Source organism: Oryzias melastigma, linkage group LG6 (genome assembly GCF_002922805.2).
Source record: "Oryzias melastigma strain HK-1 linkage group LG6, ASM292280v2, whole genome shotgun sequence".
Lineage (NCBI taxonomy): Eukaryota > Metazoa > Chordata > Actinopteri > Beloniformes > Adrianichthyidae > Oryzias > Oryzias melastigma.
Window position 1 is genome coordinate 8,977,282 of NC_050517.1, and position 21,842 is coordinate 8,999,123.

Sequence of the window (21,842 nt, forward strand, 5' to 3'; positions counted from 1 at the left end):
TTTTTGTTTAGTTACTTTTTATTTGGCTCAACAGGTCCCAATTAAAACAAGTCAGTTTGCACTGACGCCTGGTAAAGTAAACAAACTCTAACACATGAGTTGAAAGGCGGGGTTAATTTCCTTCTAATCTCAATGAATAGTATGAGAATGAATACCGTAATTTACAAAACTCCAAGCATAAGCAGTGTATTCTAAATTTTCCCAGCTGTCCACAAAGGATGAAAAAGAGTCCAACTAATTATAACCTGATTAGTTCATCAAATCAAGTTTCAAAATAATTGTCTGGTTGGTAATTTCATGATGGCTTATAGAAACAATTGGCAAGTACAGGAAGCAGGAAAAATAGCCAGAAACATTCATTTGAAAAAACATTGCAAACAGACAGAGAACTTTCAAACAAAAATGTTAGATTTTAGTCAGGAATAGCTAATTTGAACTTTTTGTTTTGTTTTATAGCATCAAAAAATATTCTCATTTGTCCAGGTGATGTTGTCTAGAAGTTGAGTCATGGCATCTCGACTTTAAGTCTTCCTTCTGGAAATGTTTCTCCATTCTTTCAAAAAGAGTTGACAAACATTTTAAATGCAAATAGCATAAGTCCATTTGCTTAATAACTTAACTGTCTGGACAATAGTATTGTCTTCTGCAAGATGTGTTATAATGGAGAATGAAATGATTAGGTCATAGTAGAAATCTGACTCACTGTTAGGTGTGATATTGACATGGACCTGTGAGTCAGCCTGGAAGTCAGGCACGTCAGATCCTGTACAGTCAGAGGTTACAGTAAAAACACTCCACCCAACGTAAGGCACAATGAAGCAGGAACTTCTCAATGACCCTTTGCTGACCACACAGCTGAGGGTGAGAGAAGATTTATCCTTTGTCATGGTTTCAGCTGTGTCCCAGCAGGAAACGCTGCCTGTAATTTATATGTTACTTCAAACTGGTCAGCGCTGCGACACAAAGGCACTGGTTCTCTGTGGCAGACTCGCAAAGCAACCACACAAACAGCCTAAGTCATCACTGGCCAAAGCAGGGAAACTCCAATGTCTGAAATCTTGTCATCTATTTATATAAAGACAAAAAGACAGAGCATGATGCATGGCACAAAGCAAGTAAAGTAGTTGACTTAACCCTTTAAGAATGGAGATGTTGCCCGTTACACCTAAATAAAACACGCTCTTTGACCTACTGTAACTCTGCCACTGTTTACATGATCAAGGGGAATCAGCCAATTCCAACACTGAGACAGCAATTTATCATATTGGCTTTGAACTGATATGCAACAAAAATTTCTTAAACAACATCGCAAAACCGCTTTTCTCTGCTTCAGAATCTATTGGAATTCATCTAAGCCAGGGTTGTCAGAATCCAGGCCTGGAGGGCTGGTGTCCTACATGTTTTCAAACCAAACTGCCATTGAAGCTCCTTATATGCCAAACACACCTGATCCAGTATTTAGCAGCAGATACGGTGAGATTTTTGGAGACACAGCAGGACGCCGACTCCCAAGGCCTGGAGTTTGACACTCCTGATCTAAGCTGTGACATTCAGCATCTCCTGCGTGACAACCATCTTCCATGAAGTTCTACGTCACAGTCTTTCTTCAGAAACTTTGTAGGCGTAAAAGGGTTCTACCACAGCTGATCTTCCTCAAACATAAACTTTTACGGTTCATTTGATCACTTCCTTCATACAGTGAAGAAAAACCAAGTAAAGTTAAGTTAAATGTTAAATTTAAATCAGTTAATAGTATATATATATATATATATATATATATATATATCAATGTTGTGGGTTTTATCCAGAACATTTACAGTAATCATAAGTAAAGGGGATCCATTATATTTTGAAGAGTTTGCTTTGATTATAATTCAATTGACCAACAATTATGAATGTACGCCGGTGCAAAGGGGAGTGTAAACATGGGGGAATGGAACCAGCAACAGCCAGTGCCTGAGCTGATGAACCTTCCTATTGTGAGACCAATAAAGTCAAACGAAGATTCTAACTCCGTTTTCGGGCAAGATAAGAGCTTTTCTTTGAGGCAATCAACCAAAAAACTACACATCTATTTCTGTATCATTATGTAAGAATGGTCCATTGAATGGAAATTGATTCATAATTAGATTCATAAGGAAAGCTGATGAAACACAAAACATTCCTATGGGACGTGTGCACAGTGGAGGCTTTTGATGGTACTCTGTTGATAATCATTAAAAAGGCAATAAACTGTTCATCTTTTAATGTTCCACTTACTACGTTTTATTGTTTTTATTGACATCTTTCAGCATTGTAAGTAATCAAAATTTTAAGATGCACCACTTCATACAGCAGAGAAACACATTGCTCTCTGTTTAACATGCCTTTAGAAATCGTTGTAACAATGAACTCCCGTTGAAGACCTATGTTTTTGTGTTGGTCATAAAGACAAAGAGTGACGATAGACAACAAACCACACACTGGTTTAGAAATTAAAGGTGGGACAAAATATCGCTATGGTGAAGTATCGCAATGTTTCAACTCACGAACGATTCCCTGACTCCTCTTTCCTTTAATTAGTTTTTAAATGAATACCATAGAAGTCCACCGGGGGGGACTTCTCATGAGCATGACAGCCAAGTGGGCAGAGAATACCAGGTGAAGAAGAAACAACAGTAGGAGAAAAAAACAGAGTCGAGTATAAATACATTCGTCATTATACAGGAAACTTAATGCATACCTGATGCATGGTTGGGATTATATTTAAATCGACAAAGAGACAAAGATTTAAACCAAACATAGACTCCTTGGTCCGTGTTTAAAGGTGGGTCAGGTGTGTAGCTGACATCGCCGCAGACCCACTGGGTACAGTGTAGGCTGGTCGACTGTGTACGATTGTACCCTAAGGAGTGTCCAAATCTGTGCCTCAAGGGCTGATGTCCTATATGGTTTGCAACCAACCAGCCATTGAAGCTTCTTATTGGCTAAACATACCTGATCCAGGTAATCAACAGCCGATAAGACAGGGTTTCTGGAAAACCAGCAGGAAGCTGGCCCTCAAGGACTGGATTTGTGCACCCCTGTTCTACCCTTAGAGGTCCAATGCTACAACCACCTACACTAAAAAATTCTACCCTGAATAATTTTATGCATTAACCTACGCTAGAAGGTTCAACACTAAAATGCTTTATCCTAAAACATTCAACACTAAAATGTTCTGTCCCAAAAGGTCTAAAAGGTTCTGCGCTAAAATATTCTACCGAAGGTTCTACATTAAACTGCTCTATACATTAAAATGTTTTATCTTAAAATATTCTAGACCAAAAAGCTCCACCATAAAAGCATTCTACGCTCAAGTATTTTAGCCTTTAACGTTCTACACCAAAAGGTTCTAGCCAGTATTAACAGTGAAAAAAAATGATCTCCATAACCCTGGACATTCCTCGGTCCTTAATTAAAAGCAAACATTTTAATACTAAATATGGCCCAGATATACTTAAAAAAAATCCAATAAACTTTCTTTGCTTTAAGTGGTAGCTCTAAGGCAAAATTTAATTCAGACTGCAGAAGTTTGGTCTCTCCTGAAAGCAGTCCAATGAAGAAAATACTCAGCAAACTTTCACAGAACTTGGATCATTTTAATGTGAAACACTTAACTGTGTCTGTACAAACATCAGTGTAGAGGGAAATAGAGGATTTTTACTGATACACCCACAAAAACCTAAAAACTGGCTCTTCTTGTGGAATTCTTGAAGAATTCAGAAATAAAAAATGCCTCACAAACCAAAAAAGCATCAAAAGAAGAGACAATAAAATAAGATCAGAAGGGTGGATGAAGGCTTCAGTTTCCATCTTTAGTCTCTGCGGTTGAACTGGCTGGTGCAAGAGTAGCTGCTCATTTGAGATTCGTAGTTGGATCTCAATCTGTGACCATCTGCATGAGTCGATTGCCTCTAACACCATCTGGTTTTGTGCCAGGTGAGAGAAATTTCCTGCAACACCTGCTGCTTGGTGCCAAATAGCACCAAGCCACGAGTCTCGAGGGCCTTGCCAAATTGGACCCAGATTTGTGCGGGGTTAAAAATAACCTGGTAACAGTAAGTGGTGGGTCAGGGCTTTATTTACTGAAACTACTCCAGGGAGACGTGCACATTAAACATCAGTAAGAAGTAGAGGGTACATCAATAAAAAAGGTATCTTTGCAAAGAGCCACATTATACAATGAAAGCATAGTCATAAAAAAATGGGTACATCCTTTAACACTCCAATGACGAGAGTATTTCTGCATGACCTCAATGATAAATACATAAGTCTCATTTCAGAGCATTTTGGCTTGGTTAAAATTGGGTTTTATGACAGAAAAATAACACTGTATATTCACAGAGTAAAATATAAAAGGATTTTGGAATAGTCATGTTTCTGTGCAGGTTGAATGTTCATTGCAGAAAAGCCTGAGCTAAGAGCAAAAACTAATACAGAAATTAATTAGCAACATTTTAAAAATGAAAAGTCAAAATTCCCCCACATTGAGTTGCATATCACTGGTAAATCTTTTACTCCTAATTACTGGAAAAAAAACTTCCTTAGAAATAGAAATAATGAAGAAGTGTGAAGAAGTGTTGCATAAGAGAGACAGTCCAGAAAGCCAGACTATTTCACTCCAAACTGAATGTTTTTCTCCTTTATTCACCCTCTACCCGAGGCTCTTTTTGTCTGTCTGTGTCCCATCAGTTGTACTTCAGTGGACTGACAACCCGGGAAGTACTGACCCTGAAGGAGATGAAACATTATGGTAGCCGTCTAGGACAAACTTTAAAGATGTCAAGGTGTGTTTGGCTTCTTTTACGTTTGAGTCAAAGTGAAGCTCCATCTCCCTGAGCTCTTTTCCACATCATCTCCCACCTGCTTAAAGCTGATCCTAGAGGACAAATGTGTGGAAGAAACGCTGCTAAGGAGGTGGGGTGACGCAATAAGGAATGACAAGAAGATTTAAGTGGTGGGAACATTTGATACAGAAAAAAATGAAAATATATGAAACATATTTTTACAGTATGAGCAACAACCAGACAGGTTTTGGTTAACTCTGGAAAAACTATAAGGGTTGATATGCAAGTTGGAGAAAGCCCCTTCCTCTTAACCCTTGTGGTATCTTATGGGGTCCAAATGACCCATTGAGGTGTTATCCGTCCCATGACTAATGTGGATGAAGGTGAACAGGATTTCATGTCTGTCATGGACACCAGTGACAATCAAAAATCATTGAAAAAAAAAATTCAGCGCGCTGTCTTGTGGGGCCCAGATGACCCCACGCCCAACATCAACATACCTAGGATAGCACAAGGGTTACACACTATCAACTTTCAGTTTTTACTTTCAAAGAAACAAAGAAGTTCTTTATGTAAACAGATCATACAAGCTACTAAAACCTGGATCCTTTTACAAGCACAGAGACCTTAAAGAACATCAGATTGGGTAAAATGTGAAACCTAAACCTGTGCTCAGCTAAACAGTCTTCTGTAAACAAAAAAAAATATAACAAAACAGCTAATCCAAGTATAATGGTAAATGCTGTGTACACTTATGTAGTGCCTTTCTACCTACGGTAGCTTTAAGGCCCAAAGAACTTTTCAGTCACAGTCCCATTCCCCCATCGATGGTGCCAACTTACACCCACCAGGAGCAATGTGAGGTTCAGTGTTTTGTATGAGGAGACTTCTGACAAGTGGGCGGGCAAGGTGGGAACCAAACCTGCAATCCTCTGATCAGGAGTTGACAGCTCTACCTCTGCACCAAACTGCTCGCATTTTTGTAAATAGAGCTGTATTAGGCCACTTTGAGAACAGATACTAATGGAGAGCAGATACACTCTTGGATGGCAAACTTGCTGCAGATCCTGACCAGAGACGGAGAAAGTAAAAAAAAACTTAGGCTAATTCACTCGATTCTGCTGATACTATTTGTGCTTCTTTTTTATGACACTGATCTTCAGACTTGTTGAAAACAGCACAGAATATGCTATTATATGGTCTTTTAAGGTGTTTTTCAAGCAGAGACTTTATGTAAGACTTAATTTATTTACATTTATTTTGATTCTCCAGTAATATCAAAAGTATTTAAAGAAATCATGACTATTATTTAATTATTAGCTCCACCCTTTAATAGTGAAGCTTTAATAATACACCCTCCGAATTCCAGTAACTCTTCAACCATTTACGCAATTTATGTAATTCTAACAGATTCTGAAACTGTAAAGTGTTGTATATTGCCATTAAGAGGCTTTTTCACTTCAAAATCTGTTGGAATTGTGCTAATTTAAAAAAAAACACTTTTGTGCTGTCATGTGTTGCATAAAGCTGCTTTTTTCCACCTCAAAATCAGTTGACATTACATGAGTTTAATCCAGGGTTTGCTTTATGCAAGACCCTTTCATGCCTTCAGCTTTCAGGGGGCCAAAGTCTAGGTCTCCCTGTGCCCGTCCCTAGCCCAGATAAAATACAGGGTTGTGTCAGGAAGGACATCCGGTGTAAAATATGCCAAAAGGTGAACAACAACAACGTTAATCGTGTCAACGATTGAAGAGTTATGGTGTTAAAAGGTTACCAAGAGCCATGCAGAGATGTTCTTTTTAAGACACAATGGTTGACCTACGTCAAAGTTTTGTTGACATCAACAATTCATAGAATTCTCATTAATCCAAGATACACTAAAGGACCCGCTGAGTTTTCTTATGGTAAAAACAATGATATAAACTTTCTGGAGTAACATTTTTAAAGAGGCTGACACATATATAATTATGGCATCTCCTGATTTTGACTAGACATTTAAAATCCAGTACACACTCTCTACAAAAAGGCAATCCTCTTACTTCAGGGAAAAGGGGGGTGTTGAGAGCAAAGTTTCACTTTCAACACACAGCACATCCCCTCAGAGGCAAACAGAGTTTACATAAAAGAAGAATAACTGACGCTGAAAGCTGAGCCTTAAGGAAGTGGGACGTAGAACTTCTGCTGCTTTATTGCACCAGGCTTGAATAATTGAACAGCCGACGTAACAAGAACACTACATGTTTCTATGCGAACTGCTGGACCTGAAAATGAAGAACTTTTGTCACTGTTTTCTGTTTGGTGGCATGTTTTTCTAAAGCTTAATTTAAAGATTAATAATAAAACGATAAAACTTGTGAAAACACTAAAGTTGACATAATTGATAAGTATCTTCTGCTTAAAATGCCCAAATAATCAGAAATACTATGAAATGGACAAAAATAATGGTTCATGAAATTCATAGTAAAAAAAATCTTCTGAAAACCACATTCTACTTTTGACTTGACCTTCAAAAAAATCCTTGCAAGAGCAAACTTATCAAACATGCCTGGATAAAAAGGATGATCAAAAATACTGAAGCTACAGTTACTCAAATAATTTATAAGTTTAAAGTCTACAGGACTGTGGACACATATCCTGCACATGGCTGTAGAAGGACAAATAGTGAAGAACTTATGAGATGGATAACTGGATTAGTAACCATAGTCCAGCACACCCCCCAAATATCTTTGAGAGATCATCTAAAATCTTTGCTGGTACTATGAAGTCTAAAGACTATTCAAGACATTTAGGAGCCAATGCTGACAAAAAGTTTGGTCTCAGGGTCTTCTAACAGAATATTGACCCAAAACACATCAACGATAATGTTAATTTTGCTAGCTTATCCAATTAAATGTTTTTGAGACGAAGGTTAGTTGGATGCCAAGATACACAGATAGAAAGAGGCAGAGCCTTCAAAGACATGCCCCAATGAAAATTGTTTTTACATGTTCTTGTGGCATTTTTCCGATGATAGAGAGCATGCATAGAGAAAATTGGGCTTAAAATTACATTTCTGAGTATTTATTTATTCCAGTCATTGTGAATAGGGGCAGACAAAATAATGTCTAATGTCAGTTAGAAAAAGCCTGTCACTGTGCTGGAGAAGCTACAAGCCACAAACACCCTACTGCGTTCCATTATGATGCATCCACTTGTAGACGACTAGATCATGCATGTCTTTGTTTTCCTTGTTTGAACTGGTATCTGGATCAAAATTGTATGGTTGGATAGCTCCAATTTTGAGAACCACTTTTTTTGCACCAGTAATGTAGGTTGTGGGTATGAGGGGCTGTAAGCTAGCGGGGGAGAGTGTCAACAATTGGATGATGAGAAGTCAAGGCAGCTCTACTAAGCACAAACAGTCCTGCCCACAACTCAGATGCAAGTTCTTGATGAGCTGCTGCCATTCTGCAGACATTATGTCCTAGAAACAAATAAAGGTTTTTCTGATTTTACCTAAAAACGGCACAGGAAACCAGACTTTCTAAGTTTTACAAACACTGACCACTAACAGACTTTCATTTCTCTTGTAACAACAAAAATCTGAACACAACCATAGAGGCAATAGTACAGGCCAGAGTTGCCCAACACTAGTCCTTGAAATCTACCACTTTTATCCCCTACTACAGATGTTGGTTCAGCAAAACCAGGATTGATCTTCTGAACAATAAGGAGAACCTTTTAGGATCAGTGTTGGGTCTATTAAGATAACAAAACACATCCTTAAATCATAAACAACTACATATGATTATATTTTTATTTCTGACAGCCCTGAATTAAGGAGACAAATATATTAGGGGTCTCATTTTTTTATTTAGTCGTTTTGCGTTTGCAAAGTGATGAAAAATAGATGACAAGAGACACGCGCATGAATAAGTGAAAATCTTTTGTTTTCATCCTTTTACAAAATTGGCTCTAGATAAAAACATATCAATGATGACAAGGAAAGTTTATAATTAGCAATCATGTAAAAAAAATTATGTCCGCAAGCTTGATGATGTGTGGTCTTTATTGCGAATTTAATCTCAAACAATGCTAGTAAAGAAACTTCTTTGACAGGGTTATTTGATTAAATGTAGTGAAAGTTGTTGTGTTGTGTGTGATCAATAGCTGCTGCTGTGTGAATGCTTAACTTTCTTCTATTCTCTTTTTCTTCTGGTTCTTATTTTGCAGTCAGAAAACAGTATATTGAAAAGAACTGAACATTCGTTGCTAGAAAAATGTTTGCTTTTCTTCATCATGCTGATGCTTTATGTGCACTTTACATAATTAGTATGGCTATTTAACTGAATGAAACTGAATTTAAAAAATGCGTACTTCAGCTTTACTTTAAAAAATCATTTTTAGCTGCAAAACTTGTAGTGTTGTTGTCATTGTTTTAATAAGGCAATGAAATGTAAACAATTTTGATTCATTGTTAAAACCAGTTAAGTATTGTTTTCAGCATTTCACCCTTGTAGTCACAGCTAAAGGATGGAGATCAGTCCTTGATTTGTTTCTGCCAGTCATGTGCTGGGTCCCTGTCTAGAGCAATTGGTTTGACCTAAATGTAAACTCAAACCTAATACCTCTGGTCTAGGTGGCAGACACCCTCGGAGCTGGCCACCACATTAACTTTTGTACAGAGACAGAATTAATTGAATGAAACCCCCTAAAAGGTCCAAAAAAAGTTTGTAAACCTTTAAAGACACACTTTGATTAAAATTGTGTTTACGACAGGTTCTTGTAGCATTTTTCTCATGATGGACATAACAAGGAATTTAGGATTAAAACTGTATTTCTGAGTATTTCTTTATTCAAACAGTGAGGATCGGGAGCAAATGAAAACCAGCGGTTTGAAAAAGCTTGGGATTGTGACGCAGCAACTGCCATGGGCAGGATAAAGTCTACCTTCTTCGCTCCAATTTGGATGCATACACACACAGACCAAGGCTGAATCTAAATTCTTCCCCTACCCCTCCAGCTTCCCCCTACACCTCTAATTGAAATTGAAGGGGTATTTGAAGGGGAAAGGGTGTCCAAAATAGTTTTTATAAAGATTGAGAAAAGGAACATTGAGTTCTGTATTTCTCTGCCAGCAGGGCGAGCCGTGTCGCGCTGTACTGCAGAGGAGAAAGCGCTTTTCTTCATGTGGGTATGCTCTGAAGCACAGAGGTTTAAATTCAAATGTAAGTAATGACGTGTTATTTTAGCATGACTTTATATAGTTATAAAACCAATGTCGTTATGTATTTTTTGAGCGATAGCAGTTATGCCCTAAGGCAGATGACCAGCGAATATTGATGTCATCAAGTGTTAGTGCCATCCGAAGACACTATTTTTCTATATCTTTCCGTTTGGAGAGATAGGGGCTAAATGTAGCTATAGAGAGAATGCGGAGGGGTAGGGGAAGAATTCAGATTCGGCCAAATACATTCAATAACGTCCTCATTTTACTCGACTGAGCAGCCATCCAGCTCAAAGCTGTATAGCTGAATACTTCTATATATTGCACGCATTTTTTTTTCTTTTTTCTTTTTGCTACGTTAATGTTAGCTTGGCCTTGTAACGTGCTGTAAGCTAACCGGAGAGCTTGTAAACAAAGGGTTGATGGGAAATTAGCGTCCACAAACCGGGTGAATTTCTAATGAGCTTCTGCTGCACTGCAGAAAATCTATTAAAAAAACACAGGCTTTTAGATTTTGGCTAAAAACTGAATAATCATAATTAAAAAAACAACTAGGAACATTTTTATATAAGAAAAAAAAATAGTTGGAGTGGGACTTTAACACCGGAGCTTTAGCTCCAGTGTGGACGTTCTTTGAATTATCATAATTCTTCAACCGTTATAGCACTTATCATAAAATGACTGATTCTGACACAGTAAAAAACACCTTTGCTTGGACATGCAACACTTTAGCGAAGCTTAGTGTTTATGCAATCACACAATCAATTACAAATATCGCAAAAGCTGCTTTTCAGTGCATCCAATGGAATTTACGTTAACGGTCAAAGACTTACAGAAGTTCATAGATATTGTGTTATTTAACAGCTCTGGTATAAGATGGTTAAAAGGCTCATCTGGACTTACTATAGTCACTGTAGAGGCAAAACATCTTCAACCTCAAACCAAATCCAGTTGATTTTTTTTTTTTTTTTTTTTTACTTTTTTCTGCTTTGAAATTTCCCAGGTGAATGGGAGTCCTCACAGACATGCTTTTGAGCTGATGAAGAAAAAGTATCCTCTGGCACACCTTAAATGTTTTCTTTAGTCTTGTTAGTCTAAAGCTTGTGATTCCACAATCTTTATTAAAATGAGCTTTCAATTTAAAAAAAGGGACCCTTCTTGCACGTTTAACAAATGTTTCCGGTTTTTGAGCACAAGTCAAAGCCACTTTTTATTTTTTTACCAGAAGAAGACTTTTTTTTTAACAAATGCCACAAGTTTTAAACCTCAAGTCAGAGTAAAGTTTTCAATATCTTGAGAAAAAGCCTCAAGTTCCTCCATGCAGAAAAGTCAAGTCAGAGTTTCCCATTCAAGCCAAAACATGACCCAATTTTACAAGTCACCGGCATGTCCTGTGAATCAGTCTCAGCCGTTACTGCAGTCTAGTTTCCCATGAATAATTTGTTTTCATTTACTGAGCAGGGTAGCAGGTAATAAACACTCACAATAGATGGAGAGAAAAACCTCTAGATTAAATCTGTTAATGTGACCTGTGCAGTCTAAAGGCAAAATACGCATTTCTGAATATCTTATGAAAACAGAGAGGGCTTAACTGTTTTTTAATGTAACATAATGGCGTATAATTTGGTTTGTTTCTCCTCAGGGCGAAGCTGAAAGTAATGTACAGCCAACACTGGATGGATCATAAAGCAGCAGATTTTAGAGGCAAGGACCGGATCCCAAAGAAAGATGGAGGCAGAGCAAAAGGAAACGGTGCAGCGGCCGCATTCCTGTGCAGTTCAGGGGATTGTGCAGGCTGTGGGAGAGTGGCTGCAGCCGGGCCTGGGAAAGAGCCAGCGCAGGTCTCTGGAGACACAAACCCGCCGGCTTCCAGAAAAACACCAGCAATGTGGCCAGGCAGACATGAACAGATGTGTAAGAGTGCACAAAGTACACAAAAGGAACACACAGGGAGAGCTACACACTAACAGCCATCCTAAAATGAAAAACCCAACTGGTTATATAATACATGTCTATGGGACAGAAAGAGAGGAGTTGTTGCATCCATTCAGGTCTGTGTGTGCATTCAAATATGTGCGTAAAAGGAGTTCAATTTGAAGATGTGGGTTTTAGTCTCAGAACACACAACTGTGTCTAACTGATGCATTACAGTTTTGAAAAGTGAAGGCTTTGCAGGAGGGGCTTAGAATTAATTTTTCAAATCCAGAAAAGAGATGACAGGAAAGCAGATTTTTAACTTTTTTTGTCATTGTTTGTGTAAAGAATGTAATAATCCATTGTGTAAAAGCCTGTTAGGCTTCCTTTTGACACTTTTGCAAGAAGTAATGGCTTTCTCCACTGTCATGGAGACTTTTTCCACTGACCTAATTTTCTATCAACCCATATTCTACAGCCATTTTTTCAAGAGTAACCTTATGGATTTGATGCATTATCAGGGCAAAAGCATCAGTGCTAAGCTACTGAATTATTTATTATTACAGATTAATAAATTTAGTCCCACTCCGATCATCTTTTGATCCATTTTATAAGCGTTCCCAGTGGTCTTTTAATTATAATGATGCAGTTTTAAGTCAAAATAAAAAAAACAGTGATTTTCTAGGATATAGTTTTTGTGTGCAGGACCATTGGCATGGAGTAACCCCAGCCCCCCACTTCCTGTCATCCATAACTGAGAGCTTATGAGTGACACAACCCCAATCTAACACTACAGGTGCAACAAAAGCAAAAAAACAAAACAAAAAAAAAAAAATATAGGAGCTGTCTAGCCGTAAAGTTTTAAGCCTGATAAGGATAACAAAGACATACATGGATTTACTGTATTTGTATAACAAGTGGATTCATCAGAATGGAATGGAAACTTGAGCCTCGTTTCCACTGAGCGGTCTGGTTCAGTACAATAAGGAGTGGGACGATATGGACCAGTTAATTCTGCTGAGCGTTTACACTCAGTTAAGCTTCGCTTCCACTGAGCGGTTTGTTTTCACGGTGCATGCGTGGTGTAGACCGATAGCTTGCCATTGTAGTGCGACGACCAGAAATGAAACAACTATGGAGGTCATCCAGTAGCTTGTCTTTTTGTTACTTTACCTTTGGTACATCGTGTATAACAGGAATTTAATGTTGTTTGAATGAAGATTGCGGGCGGCTATGAAGGATACTGCCGTACAGAGGAAAACGGAAAAGCTAACTTTCTGCCAATCAATGGTTGGCTACAGTGACTCCACCGCTATTGTCCTATTCCATTTTTCTATGGACGGAGGGTCTTCAAGAGGTATGGGTCTGATCTGTTAAACTGGTCCATTTTACCATGGAAACAATCAAAATAATGGGCCGCTCAGTGAAAACGAGGCTTTGTTTACTACAAGACAAATACAATCTTTTTCAAACACCATTTTTACATTTGCAACTAATTAACAACTATTTAAATAAAGAAATACTCAAATACAATTTAGGCTCAACTTTCTTTATATATACATTTATATATATATATATATATATATATATATATATGCACAGTGGCAGTAGATCATTAGAAATTCAATTCTTGACTGTGGGCGGGACTGTTGGCTTGGAGAAACCCCGCCCCCCCAACCTACCTCTCGCTGAGAGCTCTGTTTGTGCGCTTAGACACGAGCTTAAGCTAGCATTAGCTGCACAAAAATAACAACAAGCAATACTGGATCAATCCAAAAGGCTAGCCTGGATGAACACATGAGCATTGGTAGCTCAATATTTCTTGCACACCGTGAGGAGCGGAGTGGAGAAGAGAGAATGTGGCACATCCATTTCAGTAAGTGCGTCATTAGTTTGAGCTTTTTCTAGCATCGGGTTTTCTGACCCAACACAATTTGAGTTGCAATTTTAATCATATTTTTTTATATAGCTTCTCTATTATGAGAAAAATGCTACAATAACATGTTAAGAATACAAAAAAGATGATTTTCATGGAAGTGGGTCTTTAAGTTGGTCTTTGTCTAACAAGCTTAAGAAGTTATTCCTCTGTGATGAAACTGTATAAGAGCTACACTTTCTTTTATTGTGGCTTTGTCTTTTTGAAATGTTGAAATGTGTCCACCAAAGCCCGTCCTGTTTGGAATAAATGTCCCAATTTCACACTGAAAAGGCTGCTGTGAAAGCCTTCCAAACCGAAGCCAGAACCGTGGCTCCGAACAGCCAGTTAGCGGGCATTAGAACAAAGACACGGTTAAATCATTAGTGAAATAAGCCTGTCGCCCCATCAGCTTCACAATCTCCTAGCTCACTAAGGGAAGGGGAGACAAATCCCCCCCACCCATCCACAGAAGCTCAGTCTCTTTTTATTGGCAGTAATTGGGAAGTGTTATCAACTCTGTTCCCCTCTTTCTATTTTTTCCTACAGCGGCGAGCCGCAGCAGAAACAGACTTTTGTTCTTTGAAGAAAGTAGGACAAGCTTTCGCAGCAGCTTTTTAGGTCTGGAGGCGGCTGCCGTCGCTCATAGCCTCCCATATAGTCAGCCTCTATAATCTCAAACATGACCCCCCCCCTCCAAAAAATCTAGCTATATTAGGATACATTGAGGAAGCCATGGCACAGAGGTAGGGGGGTCAACCTCTGATCAGAAGATTGAAGGTTTGGTTCGAACACTCATGAGTTGAAGTGATATGCGGCAAGACACTGAACCCCCTCTGGTGGTTATAGGTTGGGCTGGGTATCAGCTATCATTTCCAGACACGATTCGATTTGATTCACAAGAGCCGGAATTGATTCGATTTTGATTTTTTCAGATTCTTTCGATTGTTCAATTCATTCATTGCTATAGAAGTGCACTTTATTCAAGAAGAAAACAGTATGAGGGGAAAAAACGAAGTTTTACACCACAAATAGTTACTTTAAAACATATTTCTTTAAAAGAGTTTGGAAAATTAATGCCTGTAAGTAAATAAAGATGTTCATTTAGTCAGCAATGTATTTTTTGGTCAACAGAGCGTTAGCATTAGCCGTCCTATGGGAAATTCTTAGCTGGAAAACCAGATCTAGCACTTTAGATCACCTTATTGGTAATTACCTGAGCAATAAAAATGTGTAAAGCTGCCTTCTATGCTGCTTTTTAATCTTTATGTTTTTGTTTGCATTTAGATTAGCATGAGTGTACGACCTGATTCTAATGTTTTATGTCATTGTTGTAAAAAGCTAATATCAACCTCAAAGTGCTAGTTTTCTTTTTGCATTTTTTGAAGCGTAAAGTCCAAATTAAAAAAATAAAATTAGAGAAGCGCTGATATCATTTTTCCAGCCGATACCGATATTTTCCCTGCAACTGTGACCGATAGCAGATACCGATATTTAAGTATCTAGAACACGTGTCAAAGTCAAGGCCTGGGGGCCGAATCCGCCCCTCCAGATCATTTTAGTTTATTGTTATTGACGGCCGGATGTTATCTTGCGCTTATTTTTAACTTGTATATTTGACAAAATATATTTTTATGGAGAGTAAAATATTGAAAGTAATTTAAGGTTTAAGTTGATTTATTGTAAAATAACAGTCCTGCCTTTTTATTATTCATAACTATGTTAGTCACGGTTTTAAAAATTGGCATTCTGCTACCTTTTTGGATTATTCTGACATTTACTAAGATTTTTTTTAGGCTATTTTGGAGTTTTTTTAATATTTCATGCTAGCTGCTTTGGCTAACCTAAGTTTATTTTTTGTTATTTAGGCTAAATTGGCATTGAGCTAATATTTCAGCTGGTGATCAATTTCAGCGTTTTAAGCTATTACCATCAGTGATTTCAGCAATTAGCTTCAATGTTTTTAGCAATCACTTTCAGAATCTTCAGCTATCAGCACTAGCAGCGGCCAAATTCATCTTAAAGCATTCACACTAGCATATCGCAGGTAGTGCTATATATCTAGTTCATAACTGTATTAAAAAGCTACAGTTTTAAAATGTAGTTTTAAAGTGTTCAATAAATGTTTATCCTGTTCGGCCCGCGATCTAAGGTATGTTTTTTGGATTTTGGTCCCTTGTGTGATTGACTATGACACCCCTGGTCTAGAATAACACAAAGTTTAGAGATTTTCTTTTTTTCTCTTCAAATGCAATAACCTTCTCATTTCCAAGAACAGTAGAAACGTGCATCCAAAATAGAAACGATCAAAAATAAAAGTATAAAACTTATCTTGAATATTTAATGACAATTATTTGCAAACACTAATAAAATAATTTTAGTGTGAACAACACATTTTAAACTGTAAGCATAAAACTTTGTAGTCTTGCATGAAAACATGTTCCATCAGTCTGATTGTAGCTGGTTTAAGCGTAGACTTTGCGATGAAGATTTTCCCTTTAACAACAAAGCGCATGCTAACAACCAGACACTAACTTCAGCCGCGTCCGGCGTTGCAGATGTGTTGAATAAATAAAGCAAAACAAAATGAAACAACCGTCATAAAACTGGTATTTTGGGTTACCCCAAACAACAAAAAGTGACGTGGAGGGGGCCGAACCATACGTCCATAAACGACAAGTTGGGAGTAAGATTTTGATGCAACACTTGAAGAACCAAAGCATGCTCTGACCCCTCACCTGTGTGTATCTAGAGTCTGACACACACAGTCTGTGCTAGACATAGCATTTCTTTTATTGTAACTACTGGTCAAAGTGAAAGAGAAACATCGGTGCCATATATTCGTTGAATTTCTGATATCGGACCGATAATCTCAAATTATGCCGATATCAGCTGATACCGATACTGGGACCGACATATTGCCTTTCCCAAGAAAAATACTAAGATAACAACAGAATGAGACCTACAACCACTAACACTTATGATATGACTTGGTAGTAATTGTAAGAACTCTGTTATTTAAACTTTTAGAACAAGTAATGCAATTAAAAATGTCCTACAAATGGAATGTGGCACTTAAGAAACCCTCAGCTTTCCTGGGCGTGGTCGTCCAACTGTCAGAGCTATTTTCCCTTTCCTGTTTGTGATATTTTTTCCCCCAAAGACTGGAGTTTGGTCATTTCTGCCACAACCAGGAAGCAAAACAAATAACTCAGCTTCAGATGGGTTCACAGCAAACCAATAGATGACATCAGCACACACCGACTGTTATGCTGAGTGAAATGAAAGATGGAGGAAAGGGAGGGAGTCAATCAAGAGACCAAAATAAATGATTTAGCTTCCCCAGGCATCAACATCCTGCCTCCAGCTAATCACTGTGTGAGATTCACAGCAAAGTGTAAGTGATTCTGTGTTTCTGACTGCGTTATGATGTCAAAAGACGGTGCAAAGAAGAAACAGTTTACAGCATTTTATCCATTCATTCCACAGGAGTTAAAAGGGATTTTGTAGATGTTTGTCTGCAATTCAAGGCCATCAGACTAGAAATAAAGTTTACAAGGACACAATCAAACCACTTTTCTCACATATATAGTGTATTTGAAGTCACTGCTTCCATCTTTTCACAAAGAACTGAAAGAAAAAAAAAACTTGACTTGAGGCATTTTAGGTGCAAAGAAGTGTGCTTTTATTTTGGAAAGGACACCATTTGAAGGTAGCTTTTATTCTTTGTGGCTGCCACCATTGTGGCTTGTTATGATGTACGCTAACTCTAAACTTCTCTGATATATTTGTATAATATGAGGGACGAGGAAACATGACATCCTTTGAGTATTCCTAATCTTTCCACCATGATGCCTTTACATAAACAATTTTACCTAAAATCATCAATAGTCACTTAAAAATACAACTTTTACAATTTTTTTAAAGAGTTTTCATTTATCCTTACATAAAAAATAAACAAATTTTCTGCTTTTGCTTAATGTCAGAATTTTTCAACGGTTCCACTTTTTATGTAGTTTAATTTTATTAGTTGCTTGATCAGTTTTTTTTTTACAATTACTTTACAAATAAATCACATTTTTTAAAAGTATGAAATGTCAAGGAACTTTAAAAACCCACTTTGATGAAAATCTAACAACATTTTTCTGATGGTGGTGGAGAACATGTGTAAAAAAATTCGCTTAAAATTCCCTTTCTGAGTGTTTTCTTATTTAAATTGTTGTAAATCAGAAGCAGACGAAAAAAATGCTGTTGGAAAATTATCACATTTGTGACGTAGAAAATACACTGGGCAGGTCACAAGCGTCCTGCTCTACTCTATTCTGATGCATTGACTTGTAGACAAATAGATCCATGTTTGTCTTTGTTTTCATTGTCTGTACTCCCAATTTTTTGTTGCTCCCCATTTTTGTTGTGAGTGTGTGGGTTCACACTTTTATACTGTATAAAGTAAGAACTATACAGTATTAACAACAAATACTAAACTGTCATCAAAGAGACATGAATTGTTGGTATTAGAGCATTTTTATCTGCTTATTTTAGGAATAACATTACTTTCGGTAGATTATTTTTTCTAGATGATTTGAGAAAGTGGAGCCTGAAAGGAAAAGAAGCAACAATTTTAATCTAGAATATAGTCTTTTTCTTCAGCAGAGAGTGAAAAATTAACAATAGCAGAATCAAATGGATCCTAGAGCGAAGCAGCATCATAAAATGATGAAGATCCCTGTTGGTAAAAAGCTTTAAAAGCAAGAACCTCTCAGCCAACTTGCTTTGTATTAGCCTGAGCAAGTACTTCTGTTCCTTTCGCCTGCTGCAGCCCCGTTCAGTTTCAGTTGATGCTCATCTAATCAAGCCTTCAGGATGTCATTAAGAAAAGGGGCTGAAAAATGTGCGATTAGATATGCTTAGTGTTGGTGAGGACAGTCTTTTGCCTGTGAGCTTGAATAATCTGTCGTTTTTACAAGTCTTTAAACTCATTATCTATGTCATATGAAAGGGTTGTTTTTAGATTGTTGGTACGTTTTTGTCTTTGAGACACCTCTGGAACCAACTTGAGTTCACAGAAATGGTGTTCCGGGATCTTTTATTTGGTAATGCGGAGTGGGAACCTTTCTAGACTGAAATATTGAACCAACAAAGAGAATAACTCGCATGATGGAGGCATACAACGATTGGTTGAATAGCTGGAGGAGACACAAGAAGTTCTGTGTGCATATCGATGGGAAATTGTATGATTTGTTATGAAATTTTTCCGGGCAATTTGGTCCACTTTAGTTACAAGAAGTACACAAACCTCAGTAGATATCAAATTAGTCAAAATTTTTTAGTAACATTTGTACGCTGCTAAAATATTAACCAAATTCCAAATTAGCATAAAAAAACCTCAGATAACATATTAGCCAAATAAGTTTGCATGCCGCAAAAATATTATATTCCAAATTATCATACAAAAGTTTAGTATGCTGCTAAAATATAACATAAAATAATATACAAATATTATAAAAATTCCAACTTGGCATAAACAAACCTTAGTAGATAACATATTAGCCCAAAACGTTAGCATGTTGCTAAAATATTATATAGATTCCAAATTAGCATTAACAACCCTAAGTAGATGGGAAATTACCCAAATGAGCTAGCATAATACCAATATAATGGCTCAATGCCAAATTATTTTAAAATTACTGTGAACGACGGTTTCAAAGTGCACAAAGTTTTTGGAGAATTTCTCATTCACTTCCAAGGGGCATATTTTGCTTAATGTTTCAAAAACTGTAAAGTTTATCAATACCAAAAGTACAAGCAGTAATGCCCTGAATGAGCTGCATGCTTTGATGCCAATATTGCTGAAATCGCTAAAAGTGTGATTGACTTTTTTATATGCTGAAAAACACACAGAAAGAAGCAGGAGAATCACTCAAGTGTGACACCATACACCATTCACACCATTTGTGTGAATGCTATAAAGTATCCACACAAATTACATACAGTCTTTGATGCAAGTCTTTGACCGCTTAGATGATCAATGGAAAAAAGCAGATTATGACTTTAGAATTCAATGGAATGAGGCTAAGTTACAGAGGAGCAAAAGCATCTGAATATCTGATGTATTCAAGATAAAATCAATAAAAGGACATAAAGTTGCATACATATGGACACACACAAGTAAACTTACGGCTCAAAGTTCTAAAATGGTCGCCATGGAGTTCTAGTTGGCGGAGCAGAAAGTACCAAACGCTGGAACCTGGAGACGACAGAGACAGAAAACAGAGACGGACAAGGTAAACAACCTGCACAAAAGAGAAGAGACGGAAGAAAATGGGAGTGGAAAAGAAAACCAGAGAAAGAGAGTGCAAATGAAAGAAGCTTTTGGTGAGCGCCCAAGAAATGTCTTAAAATGATGAGAACATCTAGGTCCCCTTTTTAGAGTAAGATTTCAGCAGAGAAGAGAAAACTTTCAGAAAATCGGATCAACCAAAGTCATGTTGGTTCAACATTAGAACTTAAATAAACAAAATCATACATGGACAATGTAGTTTCAAGTAGTTTTTAGCTGGACATTTTCATGGAAAAAGCGTAAGACATTTTCTGTGGGTATTTAAATTACTCTGTAAATCTGGAGTTTGTGTGCAAAACATCCAAACCTAAAAGGTCTTCCAAGATCGTTTTAATGTGGAAGTTTCTTTGAGCAATATCTACTGAAGAAGCATCATTATACAAGCGGGAGATCTATGGATGTATTGAAGCCATAGGGACATCAGCTGAAATTCTCTCATAGAAAAGCTGTTTTTATACCAGAAAAGATAACAGAGATGGATATAAACGTCTAATAGGACCTCAGAATTTGAAGTTTTTCAGGACATTATGCATTTTTTCCTGTAATGTTTTGCCTTTGATAAAAATAGAACAACCACTTTGTTCTAAACTGTGCGATGCTAAAAATATACCAGACAGTGGTTCTCTTAATCCAGCTGGTGAGTTCAATGGCAACTGTGATGGGAAAACATACTTAGTGTCAACAGATCAGAACCGCTCAACCCATTTTTCAAATTCCACCCTTTCTTCATTTTAGGTTTTGTAAGAGTCCTTTGATTGGACATAAGTAATGGGATTCTGTTCAGTGTTGCTATGCAACACGAAAATATGGGGGGAAAAAAATCCTGGTTCATTTTTAGGATTCCATGGTAAGAAGCGGGCTGGGTTAATGCATGCGCGGATGGAGCGCCTTGTTTGAGATAAAAATAACCGCAGTCGTCTCCAGAGCCTTGGCTTATTTTTTCATTAGCTGCCATATTTGCTTTAAATGAAAACAATGAAAAATGAAAACACGTTTGAAGTTCTGTTGAGACAGAAGTGTCAGCACGTTAGCGAGTAAATATAGGTGTGTTTGAAAGTAGTGCTTAACTGTTTCAGACTTATGTTTGGAAGAGTCGAGATGAGATCTCAATCAATTCCTGCATCTGTCAACATGACAGTTGGTAAAACTAAACTTTTTCATGCTGATATGACAGGACTTATATTGTTATACGGCATTTAGAGAAGCTGCTCTGTTTCAGCAACAACATAACATCTATTTAAAGGACAAATGAGGAAAATTTGTTAAAAAAGGACAGTAACTTGAAAGGAGAATTCTGCAGAAGTGAACAGTAGCAATGTGGGAAAAACATTGGGAGGAAATGAACAGAGCAGACCGAGTGTGAAGCTTTTTATGGTGTGCTCAGAACTGGAAAAGAAGTTGGCTTACATCTGGCCTTCTGTTGCAACGTCTAAAGCTATAGTCACATGTAGTCGTATGGAGGTTGACCCGTACAGGTCGTAGAGAGGAGCTACCACAGCTGTGTCTTGTAGCTCTCTTGAGGGTTGTTGAAAATGAATCAAGTGGTTGTTGTACATGTGGTAAGTGTAGCATGAAGTAGGGGTGTGCCAAAATATCGATATTGCGATATATCGCGATATTTAGTCCTGCGATCGATTCTCGATGGGTTCTCACCAAGTA

At 37.5% G+C, this 21,842-nt stretch overlaps 1 protein-coding gene across 6 annotated transcripts in view; it reads right to left on the reverse strand.

Annotated features, from left to right (window-relative positions):
- peak1 (pseudopodium-enriched atypical kinase 1) overlaps nt 1–21,842 on the reverse strand; it is a 105,754-nt gene that overhangs the window by 29,919 nt on the left and 53,993 nt on the right. For 5 of the 6 annotated variants that reach the window (XM_024281477.2, XM_024281472.2, XM_024281474.2 and 2 more), the window contains one exon: nt 20,022–20,090. The exons of the other annotated variant lie outside the window; for it this stretch is intronic. The gene's annotated coding sequence lies outside the window, so the exon portion shown is untranslated. The remainder of the gene's footprint in view (nt 1–20,021; nt 20,091–21,842) is intronic. 6 annotated transcript variants of the gene reach the window in all.